At 53.6% G+C, this 16,983-nt stretch overlaps 1 non-coding gene across 1 annotated transcript; it reads right to left on the bottom strand.

Moving 5' to 3' along the window:
- Window positions 1-2,402: 2,402 nt before the first annotated feature.
- On the bottom strand, window positions 2,403-2,509 carry LOC133761250 (U6 spliceosomal RNA). Its single transcript, XR_009866049.1, has one exon. It is a non-coding gene; the product is annotated as a U6 spliceosomal RNA (small nuclear RNA).
- Between the last annotated feature and the right edge of the window lie 14,474 nt (window positions 2,510-16,983).

Here is a 16,983-nt window from a genome sequence, read left to right as displayed (position 1 = left end):
TCCTTCTCTCAGTAACTCTGTCTTTCAAATAAGTAAATAAATGAAAAAGGATAAAATTCTGAAACATTCATAACTGCACATAAGTTTAAGCATATCTTTTTTTGATGCTATCTTTTTTTGATGCTATTACGGTCTGTATGGCCTGTCCTTGGCCATACCACCCTGAACGCGCCCAATCTCGTCTCATCCCAGAAGCTGAACAGGGTTGGGTGTGGTTAGTGCCTGGATGGGAGAAACTGTCCTATGAGGAAGCATACTTCTAGAAGTTCTTAAGTGGCGTTAATTGGGGTGGGCGTTCGGTGCAGTGGTTAAAACACCGCTTGGGACATCCCATATGAACGCTGGTTGGAGTCTCGGCTGCTCCACTCCGATCCAGCTCCCTACCAGTGCTCCTGGGAAAACAGCAGAAGACCGTCTGACTGCTTGGGCTCTTGCACCCACTGGGGAGACCTGGATGGAGTTCCAGGCTCTTGGCTTTAGCCTGGCATTTGGGAGATGAACCAGTAGATGGAAGACCTCTCTCTGTGTAACTCTGACTTTCAAATAAACAAAATAAGTCTTTTTTTTTTTTTTTTTTTTTTTTGACAGGCAGAGTGGATAGTGAGAGAGAGAGACAGAGAGAAAGGTCTTCCTTTTTGCCATTGGTTCACCCTCCAATGGCCGCTGCGGCCGGCGCATCTCGCTGATCCTAAGCCAGGAGCCAGGTGCTTCTCCTGGTCTCCCATGCAGGTGCAGGGCCCAAGGACTTGGGCCATCCTCCACTGCCTTCCCGGGCCATAGCAGAGAGCTGGCCTGGAAGAGGGGCAACCAGGATAGAATCCGGCACCCCGACCGGGACTAGAACCCGGTGTGCCGGCGCCACAAGGTGGAGGATTAGCCTGTTAAGCCACGGCGCCGGCCCAAAATAAGTCTTTAACAAAATAAAATGTATTGCCAAAAAAGTTATTGGACAAAATCTTTTTAAAAAGCATAACTAATAATTTGGTTCCTTTCTTCATAAAACATAAGTTTAAACATTTCTTCGGATAGTATCAAGTTTACCAATATAAGCACGTCAAAGTGTGACACATACAAGTACAGTTTAGTCTATAAGGGTGTACATATGTAAACAAGCCAAACACATTCAGTCAGTTCACAGTAGAAAGCATGTCTCAAAAACAAGGCAACCCTCTGGCTACCATATCATTTATTTTTTGCTTTATCAGTTATGGCACTAAGGAAAGTCCTTGTAGCTTGAAAAGCTCATCTGAGGCCATCAGTTGCTATCAGGAGAAGGTGAACTTCCCAGAGTTTCATGTCTGCCAAGTTGGAATCATTAGCTCAAGCTTGTGAATCAGATATGCAACTTATCTCACAGCCACGATCCCCAAGTCTGGCCTCTTCCTCCTCAGTCTGCCAGCCGATGGAGCATTTCTGGTTTATTCCTGTCAAGGAGCTCCCCACATCTTTCTCTTTTTCCCCTGGATTAACTGTATTACTCTACGATCTTGTCTTCTACCTCCTCCCATGACCCTCTACTTATTTGTTTGTCTATTTATTTATTTATTTGAGAGGCACAGAGACAGGCTGGTTGAAAGAATTCCCATCCTCTGGTTTACTTCCCAAATGCCTGCTATGTTTGGGGCCGAAGCTGAGGACCAATGCAGGACTCCCAAAAGGGTACAGGGATCCAAGTACTTGAGCCATCACCTGCTCCCTCCCAGAGTGTGCATTAGCAGGAAGCTGGATCGGAAGAGGAGCAGCAGGACTCCCACCAGGCGATCTGAGTTGGGATGTGGGCATGCCAAGCGACGACTTGACCCTCTGCACCAAGCACCTAACCCCTAGCTCTTTTGAGTCTTGTAGAAATCTGGCCTTTTCAACCTTTCATTGTTTATTTTCCTTCCTGAATCATTCTCAGCCACAAGGAATTCTGCATGCTTCCTCATGTCTGCAGGTTGACTGCCTGCTCCTCTATAATTGCTTCATCATTTTTCAGGTTTTACATTCACACATACGTGGCTCTGTGAGCTCAAGTGTGTGTGAGTGTGTGTGTGTGTGTGTGTAAAATAGTACATATTGGCTCTGGCTGTTATTGTTCATTGGTTTGTTTTACTTATTTATTTATATTTTAAAGATTATTTATTTATTTGAAAGGCAGAGTTGGAGCAGAGGCAGAGAGAGGTCCCCTCTATCCACTGGTTCACTCCCCGATGGCCACAATGGTTGAAGCTGGGCCTATTCGAAGCCAGGAGCCAGAAGCTTCTTCCACATCTCCCATGCCAGCACAGGGGCCCAAGGACTTGGGCCATCTTCTACTGCTTTCCCAGACCATACTAGAGAGCTGGATTGAAAGAGGAGCAGACAGGACTGTCACCCATATTGGATGCTGGCATCATATCCTTCCTTTGGGGAAGGAAGCAAAAAATATGGAACACTTCATGAATTTGCATGTCATCCTTGTGCAGGGGCCATGCTAATCTTCTCTGTATCTTTCCAATTTTAGTGTATGTGCTGCCAAAGCAAGCACTGGAAGAACTTTTAAACTGAGTCTTGGGGCTGGCGCTGTGGCGTAGTGGATAAAGCTGGTGCCTGCAGTGCCAGCATCCCATATGGGCGCCGGTTCAAGTCTCATTTTAGGTGACTAGCCTAAGGGGGGTAAGAGGTAATTCTGTCTTATCAGGATAATTTCTTGTGTTTATATTGTCTTATACTGTCCTTTGATTACTTAGGAACTGAGTTTTCTCAGTGTTAAAAGAGCTAAGTTTTTTAAAAAAAATCTGTAACTTTCTGTGTTTGCCTTTGAGTTGTTTTGTCATTTTGGTGTTGTTTCATGATAATCTGTGATTACATTTAATCAAGTGTTTTAAACCTTTGATACTTTTGAAAAGCATTCTATGTGCCTGGTGCTGCGGCATAGTAGGTTAAGCCTCTGCCTGCGGCACCAGTTCCGTTCTGGCCATTTGGGGAATGACCCAGCGGGTGGAAGACCTTCCTGTCTCTTCTTCTCTCTCTCTGTAGCTCTACCTCTTAAATAAATAAATAAAATATTAAGAAAAAAAAAAGCTTTCTAGAATGAAATTCTAAATGGTCCTTTTCTTCACCAACCCCAAGTTACTTCTGGGACTTTTCCAGGTGGTCCCCTTGAACATCTGAAAAGAGTTTCTTCTCTCTTACTGTAAAAACGGATAAGAAACGAATCAGTTATTCTACAGATTAAATTCCACGAGGAGCACTACCTAATGATAAGCAACGCTAACCCTGGACGCTGTATCTGTTAGCGACGTGGCACACGGTCTGACTGTTGAGGGTCTAAGCATTGGCTCCGAGGACGCATCGTCCCTGCGGACCGGGTCAGCCTGGGAGATGCAGCTTTCAGCTCTCTGTGTCTCAAACACAGGATGTAGGTGGTCATGGGTGCAGCGGCTCGGCCGCGGGGACTGCACTGCGCATGCCTGCGAGCTGGCGGCGCAGCCCGGGCGCACAGCAGCACCTGCGGAGGACGTGCGGCTGTTCCGGCCCCCGCGCGCCCCGTGCCCACCCCGCGCTCGCCGGGCGCTGAGTCCCCGGGAGCCGCCACCGCAAGCAGGGCGGGCCCCCATCCTGTGTCATCGCAGTGGGGGCTTCCAGTGAATTGGAAAATTAAAAAAAAAAAAAAAAACATAAAAAAACTGATGCAAACTCTGCGAGCCTTGAGGGCCAACGGGGGCCAGCCTGGGGCGGGGCGTACAGCTGAGCGGCGGTTCTGCAGGAAGGCAGGGCTAGCCTGAGGCTCGGGGAGAAGGAAGAAGTGAGCCAGAGTAAGCCGGGGAACGAGGGGTGTGTGTGCAGCATGCAGCTTCCAGCCGGAGGGAGCTTGGCCCGCGGCGGCGCTGGGCCAGCGAGGGCAGGGGCAGGAGGGCTCACTTCAGAGACCCGGAGCTGCGGGGCTGGCAAGGCCTGCCTTGGAAGGCATGACGCACCCAGCTGCCTCATCGCCACTCTGCCTTCAGAAATGTCACTTTGATGCGGTTTGTGCAACAGGCTGGAAGAGGCAGGGCTGCAGGCAACGATTTCATGTGTAATTCGGCCATCTGGGCCGGAAATAATAGTGGCCTAGGGGAGGATGGGAAAAGGCAGAGCTGATTCCAAGGAGTTTAGAAGGAGGCAGAGTAAGCCAACCGGAGGGGTGTGGGGGTGGGGCGGGGAGGGACCTGGGGCGGCTGCCAGGTTTCGGCTGCTGGCACACCCAGTAGGGTGGGGCCCCATCCACCCCTGGGCTCTTTACTCCGGGGATGGTGCCCACCCACAGGCTCCCTGTCACAGAAAGCCCCTTCCTTCTCATCCACTCCGTGCCTGCTTGCAGGTGCTCCAGTAATCAGTAGGTGCCCGCACTGGGGGAGTTCACCCGGATGGCGGACTCTGGGGGAGAGATGGGCGCTCAGGGTGGGCAGGGGATGGGGAAAAGCTTTGGCCTGGACCTCTGTGCACCATGCCCTCTCCCTCCAACTCCAGCACGGGAGGAACTTGACCCCCGAGGCTAGGAGAAGAGAGGAAAGGAAGCTACAGCAGCAAGGCCTTCAACAGAGCCCTGTTGGAACCAGGGCAGTCACCCCAGCCTCTGTTGCTCGGGGAGGCTGAGCTCCGTGTTCCTGCTGCTGCCTGCCTGCCTGGTACCCACAGGTGCCAGCTGTCCAGTAAGCAATCTTGGAACCAAGACACTTCCCCAGAGGGCTCCTGGGTCCAGAGATGCTGAGCGGCTTGCTCGCTGTCACACAGGGAGGGGACACGGGACCACTTTTGTCTTTTGGGCGTTGGAAACTGACAGTGATAGCACTTAGCACCGAATCAAGGGTTTCCTATTTATTTATTTGAGAGAGACAGCTAGTGAGAGAGACCTCCCAGCCATTGTCTCACTCCCCCAAGTACCTGCAACAGCCAGGACTGAGCTGGGCCAAAGCCAGGGGCAGGGGGCAGGGACTGAATCCAGGTTCTCTCATGGGATGCAGGCATCCCTATGGCTTCGAGGCCAAATGTTTGCCCCTCCTTCCAACTGCTGAATCCTCACACTTCTGCAAAGAAATTATTCTTTCCATTTTGTGGATAATGAAACTGAGGTTGAGGGAAATCAACCCTGCTCCTCAGGGTCACGTGGCCTCCAGGCAACTGAACTGATCACCTGGGCCTAATAACAAAGATTCTTTTGTTTTTCAAATGTTTATTTTCATCTACCTGAAAGGCAGAGCGTTGGGAGAGAGGAAGGGAGGGAAGGAAGGAGGAAGGAGGGGTGGAGGAGGGAGGGAGGGAGAAGGAGAGATTCTATTCACTAGTTCACTCCCCAATGCTTGCAACAGCCTGGGCTGAGCCCAGCTGAAAGCAGGAGCCAGGAACTCCACCTGGGTCTCTTATGTGAGTGGCAGGGACCCAACTACCTGGGCCATCCTCTGCTGCCTCCCAGGATGCATCAGCCGGAGCCTGGATCAGAAGCCGAGCGACCGGGACTCAAATGGACATCCCGATGTGGGATGCAGGTGTCACACATGGCGGCTTAACCTGCTGCCCTGCGACGGCCACCCAGTGCTGCTCCTCTGTGGCTATCCAGTCATTAAGACTTGCTCCCCGGATCCCCGGCTCCCTGCCATCCCGCTGCTTCCTGGAAAAGCCAGGTCCCAGGAGGATGCCTTGTATCAGGCTCCTCTTGTGACCCTCGTGGGCCCAGGACTGGAAGCTGAGGGGGAGGCCTGCTGGGGAGCAGTCTGGCCAAGGAAGAGGAACAAGCCTGGGGAGTCCTCGGCTCCTGCGGCTGTCTGCCTGTTCTCTCTGCCCCGGGAGGAGCTCTCCTGGGCACTGCAGAGTCCTGCTCTTGTCCCCAGCAAGCTCCAGAATCCCCCCCCCCCGCCCCCCACCGCCTCCTGGGCTTTGCTCTCCTGCTCCCCATCTGGCTGTGAGGAGCCTCAGGACTTACTCTGCCCTTGCCCTGGGACCCTGTCCAAAGCCTCAGCCTCCGGGCCTGAGGCTCCCGCCCTGGGTTTAATTTCCACCAAGTCTAATGCTCTCAAATCCCCAGCTGAGACAGCAGGCCAGGGTACGGGCACAGAGCTTACTCATGTGAAGAGGCTGTCTGGTGACCAGGGTGGCAGCGAGGCTGGGGGAAGCCTCCCCACCCCCAGACCTGGGCTCCCTGCCACTCTCCTCCTGCAGCTTTCAGAGGGGGAAAAAAAAAATTCAGGTCTCAGCTGAGAACAGTGCTATTTCTTGGGTCACAAGACCTCAGCTGTGCCCCTGGGCAAATCTTAGTGACAACAGGTCCTTGAGTGATAAAAATGGTCAGACTCCAGGGCTTGGCTGCTGCTGGACATCTGACCCCTGCTGGGCCGGGACCCACCACTTGGGGGGGGCAGCAAGCCCAAGGGGGCAACCCCCCCCCACAAGGCGACGCCTAGGGGCCAGGGCTGCGGGAGGCGCCAGCAGCTTCGCTCTGTCTGCCCCGGACTGCCTCTGCTGGGAAGGCCTGAGTCCCACGGGCTGGACATTGCCTAAGGTTTCCTCCTCCTCCGCCCCCAGCCTCAACGCCCCGCCCACCGCCCCCTTCTCCACGCCACTGTACCCACCCCTGTGCTGGCCACACCCGACGAGGCGCACGCCTCCGTGGCCAACACCACCTCCCTCCCCACGCAGACCGCCCTGACCTTCGGAGCCACGCACGTCGCAAGGCCTCGAAGCCGCCCGTGTTTCCAGCGGCCGGGGACCCTCACTCCTGGGGGACACCCGGGGAGAGGGGCCAGCCTGGGCGCGCTGGAGGGTCTCTCCCCAGCCTCCTGCCCCAGATGCGGCAGCGCGGGGCGCCCTCGTGTGGGCCGGAGCGGCCCTGCAGCCTCGCCCCCGGCTCCCCGCGCACCCCGGCTCCACTGCGGTCCATGGCTTCGTCAGCGCAGTGCGGGCATCAGGCCCTGCTGGCGTTGTGGTGGGGACTTCGTGAGTGCCGAGGCGATGGAATGAGCGTCTTTACAGAGAACCTGGCTGCTCTGGCCGTTCACTTAGCTGAGCTTCCTTCCTGCTGCTCTCTCTCTGCCTCCCCACGCAAAAGGCCCTTCTTTAAAGACGTGAAAAAGACAAAAAAAAAAAAAAAAAAAGAAAAACCCAAACCTCCCACGCCAGCGGCAGTTCTGGGTTCCGTGGGCCTCCACAGAGCACCAGTCGTCTGCCCTGCCAGGTGTTGAAGGTGTAGGCGCCATGGGCTGGGACTCCTGCTCCCCACCCCAGAACCCAGGCCGAAATGGAGTCCCTGTGTCTCTGCCCTTGTAAGAAGTCGGGACCCGGAGAGTGACAAGGGCCCAGCACTAAACAGGCTGCTTGATAAGGAAGTCCCCTCTTACTTCTACTTTGGAAAGTAACCTTGAGACAACTATGCACTGTTGTCTTTATTTATTTGAAAGGCAGAGTGACAGAGAGAGAGAGAGAGAAAGAGTGCTGGTTCACGCTCCAAATGTCCGAAATAGTTCTGGGCCAGACTGAAACCAAGAACCAGGAACTCCATCCTGGTCTCACACATGACTGGCAGGGACTCAAGTACTTGGGCCATCTTCAGTGGCTCCAATCCTCTCTGCAGGAGGCTGCATTGGATGAAGAATGGCTGGGACTCAAACAAGCACTCTGATATAGGATATGGGGTTCCCAAGCAGTGGCTTAGCCCATTGCACCACAAAACCCACCCCAACCACCCACTTTGGAGATAATGAATTAATTAACTTTAGAAGCAGACAAACAGAAAGAGAGACAGAGAGAGCTTCTATCCCTGCATCACTCCCCAAATGCCCCCAACAGTTGGGACTAGGCCAGGCCAAAACCAGGAGCTCAGACTGAATCGAGGTCGCTACGTGGGTGGCAGGGACCTACGTACTTGAGCATCACCTGCTGACGGCTGTGATAGCAGGAAGCTGGAGTCAGGAGCCAGAACTGAACCCCCGTGCCTCCACGTGGGACAGGGGCATCCTCTTAGGCTAAACGCTCGCTCCTGGAGTCCCCGTTTTCTTCTTTGTTTCTGCTTTTCCCAGCCCCTGTCTGTCTACCAGGGCAGCCTCCCCTGCTCAGCTCACTGGAACGCTCACCCTATGTTACAGAATGAGTGTTGCCAGATTCGAGAATTGTGGATGAAAACCAATTAATCTCTAACTACATGTGTTGTAATTCTCTCTCTCTCTCTCTCTCTCTCTCTCTCTCTCTCTCTCTTTGTAATTTTCTCTCTTGACACATGGAAGTCCAAAAAGGAAATAGGAGGAGTGGGCGCTGTGGAGCAGCAGGCAAAGCCGCTGCTCCTGCCGTGCCGGCATCCTATATATAGCTCCACTTCCAACCCAGTTCCCTCATGCGCCTTGGAAAAGCAGTAGAAGATGGCCCATGTGCTTGGGCCCCTGCACCCACATGGGTGGCCTGGAGAAGGCTCCTGGCTCCTAGCTTTGGCCTGGTCCAGCCCTGGCTGTTTCGGCCATCTGGGGAGTGAGCGTTCTGTGTCTCTTCCTCTTTCTAACTCTTTCAAAATAAATAAATTAATTAAATTTTTTAAAAAAGAAAGTAGAAGTTTAAAATTTAACCCAAGCCCCTACACGGTAGAAATACTACCTCTTGGAACCTTTTGTTGATAAGCAAGAGGCTGACTTAGGATGCCCCTCCCTTAACTCCATTGCAGCTAACCCCACTGCCAGCCCAGACCCTGGATCCCAGAGAAGGCACACAGGAGGCAGACCACCCCACCAGACTAACACCCCTCAACTGAGATCCTTCAGAAAACCAGGGAGCTGCCTGCAAGCAGCATTTCAGAAACACTGGCCTGGACCCACTCCCCACCCCCACCCCCACGCCTGTTCTTGCCCAGCTGTTGAAATGCAGTGGGAGGAGCAGGCATTTCAGGTCCGGTTAAGCCACCTCTCAGGATGTCTGTATCTCCTATCAGAGTGCCTGGCTTTGAGTCCTGGTTTTGCTTCTCATTCTAGGAGTCAGATGGGTTAATAGATAGTCAGGGGATCCCAGTGGAATTTGGGGTGTAAAATACTTGCTTCCTTCCCCAAAGCTTTATCTTTAGCAAGAACTGACAGGCCCCTTCCTACCATGGGAATAGCAAGGGAGCTCCTCCTGAGCTCACAGTTTATTGTGAAAACAAGTTATCTATCCCACCTCAGCTGGCCAGACAAGGTAGAGAATTGTAAATGGGGTCTTTTGATGATTTTTGTCCCCGCCTGGTAACCAAATGCCAATCTGATTGTTAAGTTTTTTGTTTTTTTTTTCTTCTTAATTGTACTTAAAGCTGACTGCTACAAGTCCCCTTTGGATGCCCCTGCTTCATGCCACTCTGGCTGGAGGTCCTTGATTCTAATAAATACCTTTAAATCTCTTTGCTGTCCGCTTGGAAATTCTTTTTCTTCCATGTGAGACAGAGAACCGAGGTTACAATAATTTCTTCGCCAGCGGTTTCCCACAACACTAGTGGGTACCCTGGAAGACAGCAGGTGATGGTTCCAGTCCTTACACAGAGACCTGGGTTGAGTTCCTGCATCCTAGCTTCAGCCTGACTCAACCCCAGCCTTTTTGGGGCATATGGCAGGGGTGGGGGGTTGTGTGTCTGTCTGCCTCTCTGTCTCTCTCTCTCTCTCTCCAAGCCCTCAAATAAACAGAATAAATTTAAAATTTTTAAGTGCAATATATGAAGGGACTCATGGTTTTGTTTTTAGTTTTGTTTTCTTTTCGTTTCTCTGTGGGACTCATGCTAAGCAGTCAAGAGCTGGACAGGAGGCATGGAGCCAGCCTCCCTCCCAGGACGGAGAGCCCCGATCAGCATCTGACCTGGCTGCTCCGGGCTCACTCGATGGCAGCAGCAGAAGCTCATCCTCGCACGGAGCAGGTGCCTGCACTGGCTCATCTCACACTGTTTCTCAGTTTCTGCCAGCCAGAGCCACCGAGTGAGGCTCCCTGTGACTGCCAGGCCTGGGCCAGGCTCTGAGGAACACTGGATGATGCCGCCAGCTCCTGTCCCCTCATTCAGATCAGACCAGGTCCAGGGTTTGAGATATGAGCAGGGCCCTGGCTCCCAGCACCCATGTACAGAGTTGCCACCAACCTCTGGATGGTAGGGCCAGCAGGTGCACAGCAGGACAGTCACCCACTGGCCAGGACGTCGCCTCTCTAAGTGGCCAGGTGATGGGCCAACTCACACAAACGTCTGTTTCTGGGTGCCTTCTGAGTGGTGCCCAGCCTGATTGTGCCCCTGCGACCTTCCTGGTGGCATCTCAAGCCCCCAAGCTGGGGTTGTGCTGAGCTAGGGCTGGGTTGCCTCCTGGGCTGCTGAGTTGCCTGGGAGTTGGTCCCAGGGTCCACAAACTTCAGGGTGCACCAATCAGGGACTGTTGAAGAGCAGATCTAGCCTCTTCTGGCTGTGTAGCTTTCCTGTCCTGCTTGGAGGGGACAGGCTCACAGGGCAGCGGAAGTACACATGAAGCCACACACCTGGGAGTGCCCCAAAGGAAAAGGAAGGGGTGGAGGCTCCAGGAGGGGGCTGTTGAGAGGCCAAGGGAGCCTCGGAGAAAGGGGTCTTACACCCTGAGGTTTGAAAGGTGCAAAGGATGTACCTGGGCAGGGCTCCTGGGGAGAGTGAGAAGCAAGAAGGGCCCCCCTTGGCTCTTGGCCGAAAGTCCCACCTCCCTCTACCCTAGGCCCAGTGTCTGGAAGGTGGTTGAGGGTCTGCCCAGTCAGTCCACTGGACGGAGCCCCTCTGAGAAATCAAGCCCGGCACCTGTGCGTCTGCCTGTCATTTGGGCCACTTGGCGCTTCAGACTCAAAACTGCAAGTTCTGCAACAGAGGCTGCCCTCCCCCCCCCCCCCCCACCAGCCTGGGAGACCCCCGGGGAACCCCCAGTGGGACAACAGCACTCAGGACCCTGCTGGTGGTCTGGGGGCTGTGTGGTGTCACCACCGACTTCTCAGGGAAACAGGACCTGGAATCAGAGAGAGGACACAGCACTGTGGGGGCTTTGTCTCCCTGGTGGCGGTGGCGGGGCTGGGAGCAGAAGGCTCTGGGTCCCCGGACACCTGCTGTGACCCAAGCCCCGGGAGCTGGGGCAAGCAGGAGGCCTTTGAGAAAGGGCTTTGATTCTATTGTGGGAAAAGAGGACAGGAAATGGTAAAGCCAGTTCCCTAATTAGGACCCTGTCAGGGGCAATTACCAGGAGCCACAGCCAAAGGGAAAAACCAATCGGAGCAGAGCAGAGACAAATCCTCTCTGAGACCTTTCTGGAGAGGGAGGCAGGGACCAGAGAGCAATGCAGAGCAAGGCAGCCAGCTGAGGGCGGGCCTATTTAAAGGGTCCATGCGGTGGAAGGTCTGGGGGTGAGCTCGGGGCGGGAGGGGGCGCTCTAGCAGTGGCTGCTGACCACGTTGGTGCCCAGCGTCCTGGGGGAAGGTGCAGTGGTGATGTTGCAGGAGTCAGGGCAGAGGGGGCCCCACGGCAGCCTTCAGCGGCAGCCTTCAGCCAGGCTCGGCCCCCTCCCCAGGGCTCCTGGAGGAAAGCCAGGCAAGGGAGGGACTTGGGAGCTGATGGAGCCAGCCTGCCCACCTGCCCTTGGCACGAGCCTGGAGCCCGGGACCCAAACAGGAGGCACCCATCTCGGTGTGGTGGGTTCTCTTTCATACCACTGTCTCCTCTCTCTTCCTCCTTCTGGTCTTCTGCACGTCCCACGAGGAGCTTCAGAGATGACCAGGCATGGTGCAGCCAAGGAGCTCTGGTCTTGGCTTTGGCACAGCTGAGCTCATCTCTTGGGTCTCCTGATCCTCCCCTGCCTAATGTCAAAGGCTAACTATAATCTGGGGCTGGCGCTGTGGCCTAGAGGGTAAAGCCGCCTGCAGCCCAGCATCCCATATGGGCGCCAGTTCGAGTCCCGGCCACTTCACTTCCCATCTAGCTCCCTGCTAATATCCCTGGGAAAACAGCAGAAGATGGTCCAAGTTGGATCCCTGCACCCATGTGGGAGACCCAGAAGAAGCCCTTGGCTCCTGGCTTCAGCCTGGCCCAGCCTGGTGGGTGCAGCCATTTGGGGAGTGAACTGGCTGATGGAAGATCCATTCCTCTCTCTTTCTCTGACTCTGTCTTTCAAATAAATAAAATAAATCTTTTTAAAAAAGGATAATGATAATCACTCATATCAGATATAAAGCTCAGCATGTCACTCATGAATGAGGGAGCCTGAAGATACTACAACCTATTCTAAAGAAAACTCACAAGTTTACAGTGAGGTAGGGAATGCCACAGTGAGTTTAGAAATGGACACAAAACTAGAAGAACTGGCCCATCTGGGCAATGTCGAGGGATAGAACCAGTTTGCCCTTCTGCAGAATGGACACAGTGTGCATTCCTTTCCTTGATTTCCTGAATATTAGGTTTTTACACGTTAACTTCTATCTCTATAGGATTCTAAAGATGCGTGGTCAGGGCAGCTGTTTGCATATCAGTTTAGATGTGGCTTGGAATCCCGAATCCCTGGCTGCGCTCTGCTTGGCTTCCTGCTAATGTGCATGCTGGCAGTAGGTAGGAAGATAAGCCGGAGCCGGTGAGTGTGAAAGGGGCCTAAGGAAAACGCAGCAGCCTTAGAAGCACACCTTGGAAGCAGCCCAGTATTTCACACAACATAGTCCTGCCCACACCGCTGTGCTCTGATGGTTGGTCAAAGCCTCCCCCCAGGAAAAGCACCCCAGGAGAATCCTCTCGGCCCAGCGCCAAGCAGCCCACCCAAGTCTGATAACATTGGGTAGCAAAACCCTTCACCTGTTTCACACCCAGGAAGCCCTTTGTCCAGGTGGGTTGAAGGAGAGGCCCCACACCCTTGGAAGCCCCAGCCTGGGTACCGTGGCTGAGATCTATCTAAAGAGCCGCTGTCTGGCCTGGCAGGTGTACCACCTCATTAAATCTCACTCTGGTGCTTCCCGCTAGTCCCTGTCTCATGTCTGAAATTCTTTCCTGTGGGAAGACAAGAACCTCTATTCCAGCCATCCAGTGAGTGGGTGGTGGTTCTGGTACTTGGGTCCCTGCCACCCGGATGGGAAACCAGGATTAAGTTCCAGCCTCCTGGCTTCGACTTGACCCAGCCCTGGCAATCAGAGGCATTTGGAGAGTGAACCAGTGTTTGTCCATCTGTCGCTGTCTCTTTCTCTCTCAAAGCCCAAGAGACAAAGCAGGCAGCGATGACCGGATGGACTGCCAGGATTATCACTTGATTTCTAAGCCTCCTAATTTTCCCCTACAAGGATAAACGTGTGGGCATCGAGCTCTGATCCTCTGATTCCAACCTTCTCTAGTGCTAGGCCCCATCTCACAGATGAGAAAACTGAAGCTCGCTGGCAGGTGCACACCCTGGGAGTTGTCTCCTTCCTGCGGATCCCTTTTGGGTCTGCCACTTGCTTCTCCCCTCACCCCCATTCAACCCAGCAGCACAAGGAAAAAGCATCCTCTGTGCTCTCAGGACATCAAAGACATCTTTTGAGAAGAAATGAGTTTGTTTTGTTTTTAAATTTTGTTTAGTTATGTATTTGCAAGGCAGAGTGACAGAGAGAAAGAGATCTTTCATCCTCTGGCTCACTGCCCAAATGCCTGCAATCAGCTGGGGCTGGGCCAGATGATGCCAGAAGCCAGGAACTCCATCCGGGTCTCCCATATGAGTGGCAGGGACCCAAGCACTGGAGCCATCATCTGCTGCCTCCCAGGGTGCGTTAGCAGGAGCTGGATTGAAATGGAGCAGCCAGGACTTGCACTCGGCTTAACCCACTGCGTCAGAGCACACTCCCTGTGGATTGGGTTTTCTGACTTGTTCTTTTATCTCAGCCTGAAAACAAGACTCTTATCTATGTTGACTGGAAGTACTTAATGAATAGCACTTAAATGAGAGCCAAGCTAATTATGAAAGGCACTTGTGTTAATGAGAGCCTGTCAAGCCATGTAGGGAGCTAACCGGCTCAGAATGAAAAGGGCAAAAACAAAACCAAAACCTCTGTCTTGATTTGCCAGGGCTGAGGGGTGAAGTCAGGATGGCTGATCGCGGGCTGGTGCCCACCATCACCTCTGCAGGGTAGCCAACCCCCACAGCTCACACTACCCAGGGCGGGGAAATTGACATCTCTCCCATCCTGCCTCTTGGAGAGCCCCAGGCAGCCTGTCTGAAGTGGGATAGGCACTGCAAGCCACCCCCCCCGCCCTGTAATTCTATTTTCCTTTCAAAACACCCCCTTTCCCGGGGTGCCTCTGCTTTAAGGGGGAACTCCATGTGGAACTTGTCTAGGTGCCTTGTAATTCCCAGGTGGTTTCACCACCCCCCTCACTCCCCCAGAGGCCAACAAGTGGGAGGAGCGTCCCCTCTCCCTCCCCTACCCCTCCCTCTCCCTCACCCTCTCTTGTCTCTCCCCCCCTTCCTTTAGGGCTGTAGACCCTGGCAGGGGTGCTGTGGGGGCCCTTTCTGTCTCCCTCCCCCACCCCTCCCTCTTGGGTAATCTTCTTGCCCACTGCCCACTCGGGACGGGCATTTCTCTGGGTGGGGCACACCCCCTGCCCACATATGCCTGTGGGTTCCCTTTTGTTACACATTTAGCACCTTATAGACGTAGAGTAAATATGGCCACACACCAGTCTCTGCTGCTCCTCAGCCTTTGAACTTGGGCTGCTGCTGGGCCTGCCCCTGGCCTGTGGAATCCAGCACAGGGAGTTCCAGATAATGGGTTTTAGGGACCCACTCCCCCAAGTTAGTATTTGCCTTGACGTGCAAATATTTGCAGCATTTGCAGCCAGTTCTCTCTGACCTTCCCGGAAGCAGGTCAGAGACCAAGGGGGCCTTGCTGACCTTGCCCTGAAGTGGGGTCCTAAGACTCTCACGGGACAGGTGCCCTGCTCAGCCCAGGAAGAAAAGCACTCCCCCATCGCCAACGAGGAGGGTGCAGAATCGGAACACACCAGCCTACCGCCTCCCTCAGTGCTGAAGGTAGCTCACGTTTTTTTTTTTTCAGCCACTGTCCACTCTTCATCAAATCTCACAGAAAAATATCCATGTTACCCGTGTCTTTCTTCTTTGGGAGTGGGTGGGGAGGCCTTTGCTGCAGTTTAGAGAGACTGTGAGGGTCCCCAAAGGCTCATGTATTGGAAGCTTGGTGCTCAGCGAGGGGATGTTGGGAGCGGCTGGGATCTGCATGGGGGCTGTGTGCCAGGCGGCCCCATCCCCCGAGGCGCTGGCCTAGGAAGGAACTGACATAGTTCTCATGTGACCCCAGCGAGTTCCAGCAGGAGTGAGTTTTACAAAGGAGCAAGGCTGGCCCTGGCTCCTCCATTGGCTCCCTGTCTCTCCAGGTGGTCATTCCCACCCGGCACTCCTGCCAGGACACCGTCTGGCATGCATGGGGCTACCTGATCACAGGCTTTGAGCTCCAAAGATGTGAGCGAGATACCCCATTTTCTTCACAGAAGACCCAACCTCGGGTACTTTGTCTAGCCACAGAAAATGGGTAGGGGTCCATGCTGTAGTACAGTAGGCTAAGCCTCCACCTGCATCCCATTTGGACGCCAGTTTGTGTCCTGGATGCTCCTCTTCCGGTCCAGCTCCCTGCCATGGCCTGGGAAAGCAGTGGAAGATGGCCCAAATCCTTGGGTCCCTGCACCCACGTGGGAGATCCAGAAGAAGCTCTTGGCTCCTGGCTCCTGGGCTCCTGGCTTCAGATCGGCCCAGCTCTGGCCTTTGTGGCCATCTGGAGTGTGAACCAGTAGATGGAAGACATCTCTCCGTCTCTGCCTGTAACTCTATCTCTCAAATAAATAAGTAAAATCTTTTTAAAAAATAGAAAAGAACATGGACAGACGTGGGCTGGCATTGTGGCACAGTGGATTAAGTGCTGCTTGTGACACCGACATCCTGCATCGGAGCACCAGTTTGAGTCCTGGCTGCTCTGCTTCTGATCCAGCTCCCTGCTAATGCACCTGGGAAGGCAGCAGACGATGGCCCAAGTGCCTGGGCCCCGCTACCTCTGTGTGAGACCTGGATGCAGTTCCTGGCTCCTGGCTTCTTTGTTTCAGCTGTTGTGGCCATTTGAGGAGTGAACCAGAAAATGGAAGATCTCTCCCTCTCTGCCTTTTAAATAAATAAATAACTCTTAATTTAAAAAAAATGGTTGAATGTTTCATTTTCTTTTGAAAGCTGTGACACATAACATTTACTTATATATATGTATATAATTTTAGATTTTTAAATTTATTTTATTTGAGAGGTAGAGTTACAGACAGTGAGATGGAGAGACAGAGAGAAAGGTCTTCTTTCCGTTGATTCACTCCCCAAATGGCCACAACAGTCAGAGCTGTGCCGATCCAAAGCCAGGAGTCAGGAGCTTCTTCCAGGTCTCCCATGTGGGTGCAGGGGCCCAAGGACCTGGGCCATCTTCTGCTTTCCCAGGCCATAGCAGAGAGCTGGATTGGAAGTGGAGCAGCCGGGACTAGAACCGGCGCCCATGTAGAATGCTAGTGACACAGGCGGAGGATTAACCTACTGCTCCATGGTGCCGGCCCCAGTGCTTAACATTTAAATTAATTTGTGCCTAGGCCTTCAGCTTCATCCTCTGTCAGAACACAGCCTGCAAACAGCCAGCGTCTTAGCGGTGCGGGGAGCCACTCAGCCGGGCAGCGGTGCTGAAGTGGAAGCATGTTAGCAGCCTGACCTTGACGCGGGCCTGAACCAGAGCCTCCAAACATTGGCCGGAGATCCCCCTCCCATGTGATGTCGCACGGGGTCAGCAACTCGCAGACAGATCGCGCTGTTAGCATCCCAAAGCCCCATACGACTCTGAATCCCTGATCTGTGGGGCAGACAGGACTCTGCCATTTTCTCGAGTTGACATGTTATAAGGAGGAAGAAATTCCTTCGTCGCGCAGAACTAGGGGCAAGGCTGAGGCCCTGGTGAGATAAGACAGAGCAGATACCACAATGAACATAACGTGGGCTGGAGGTCAGTCCAGGT

This window comes from Lepus europaeus, chromosome 5, assembly GCF_033115175.1.
Source record: "Lepus europaeus isolate LE1 chromosome 5, mLepTim1.pri, whole genome shotgun sequence".
In the NCBI taxonomy this organism is placed as follows: Eukaryota; Metazoa; Chordata; class Mammalia; order Lagomorpha; family Leporidae; genus Lepus; species Lepus europaeus.
Note: the sequence above shows the minus strand (reverse complement) of the source record. Positions and strands in the feature narration are given on the sequence as shown.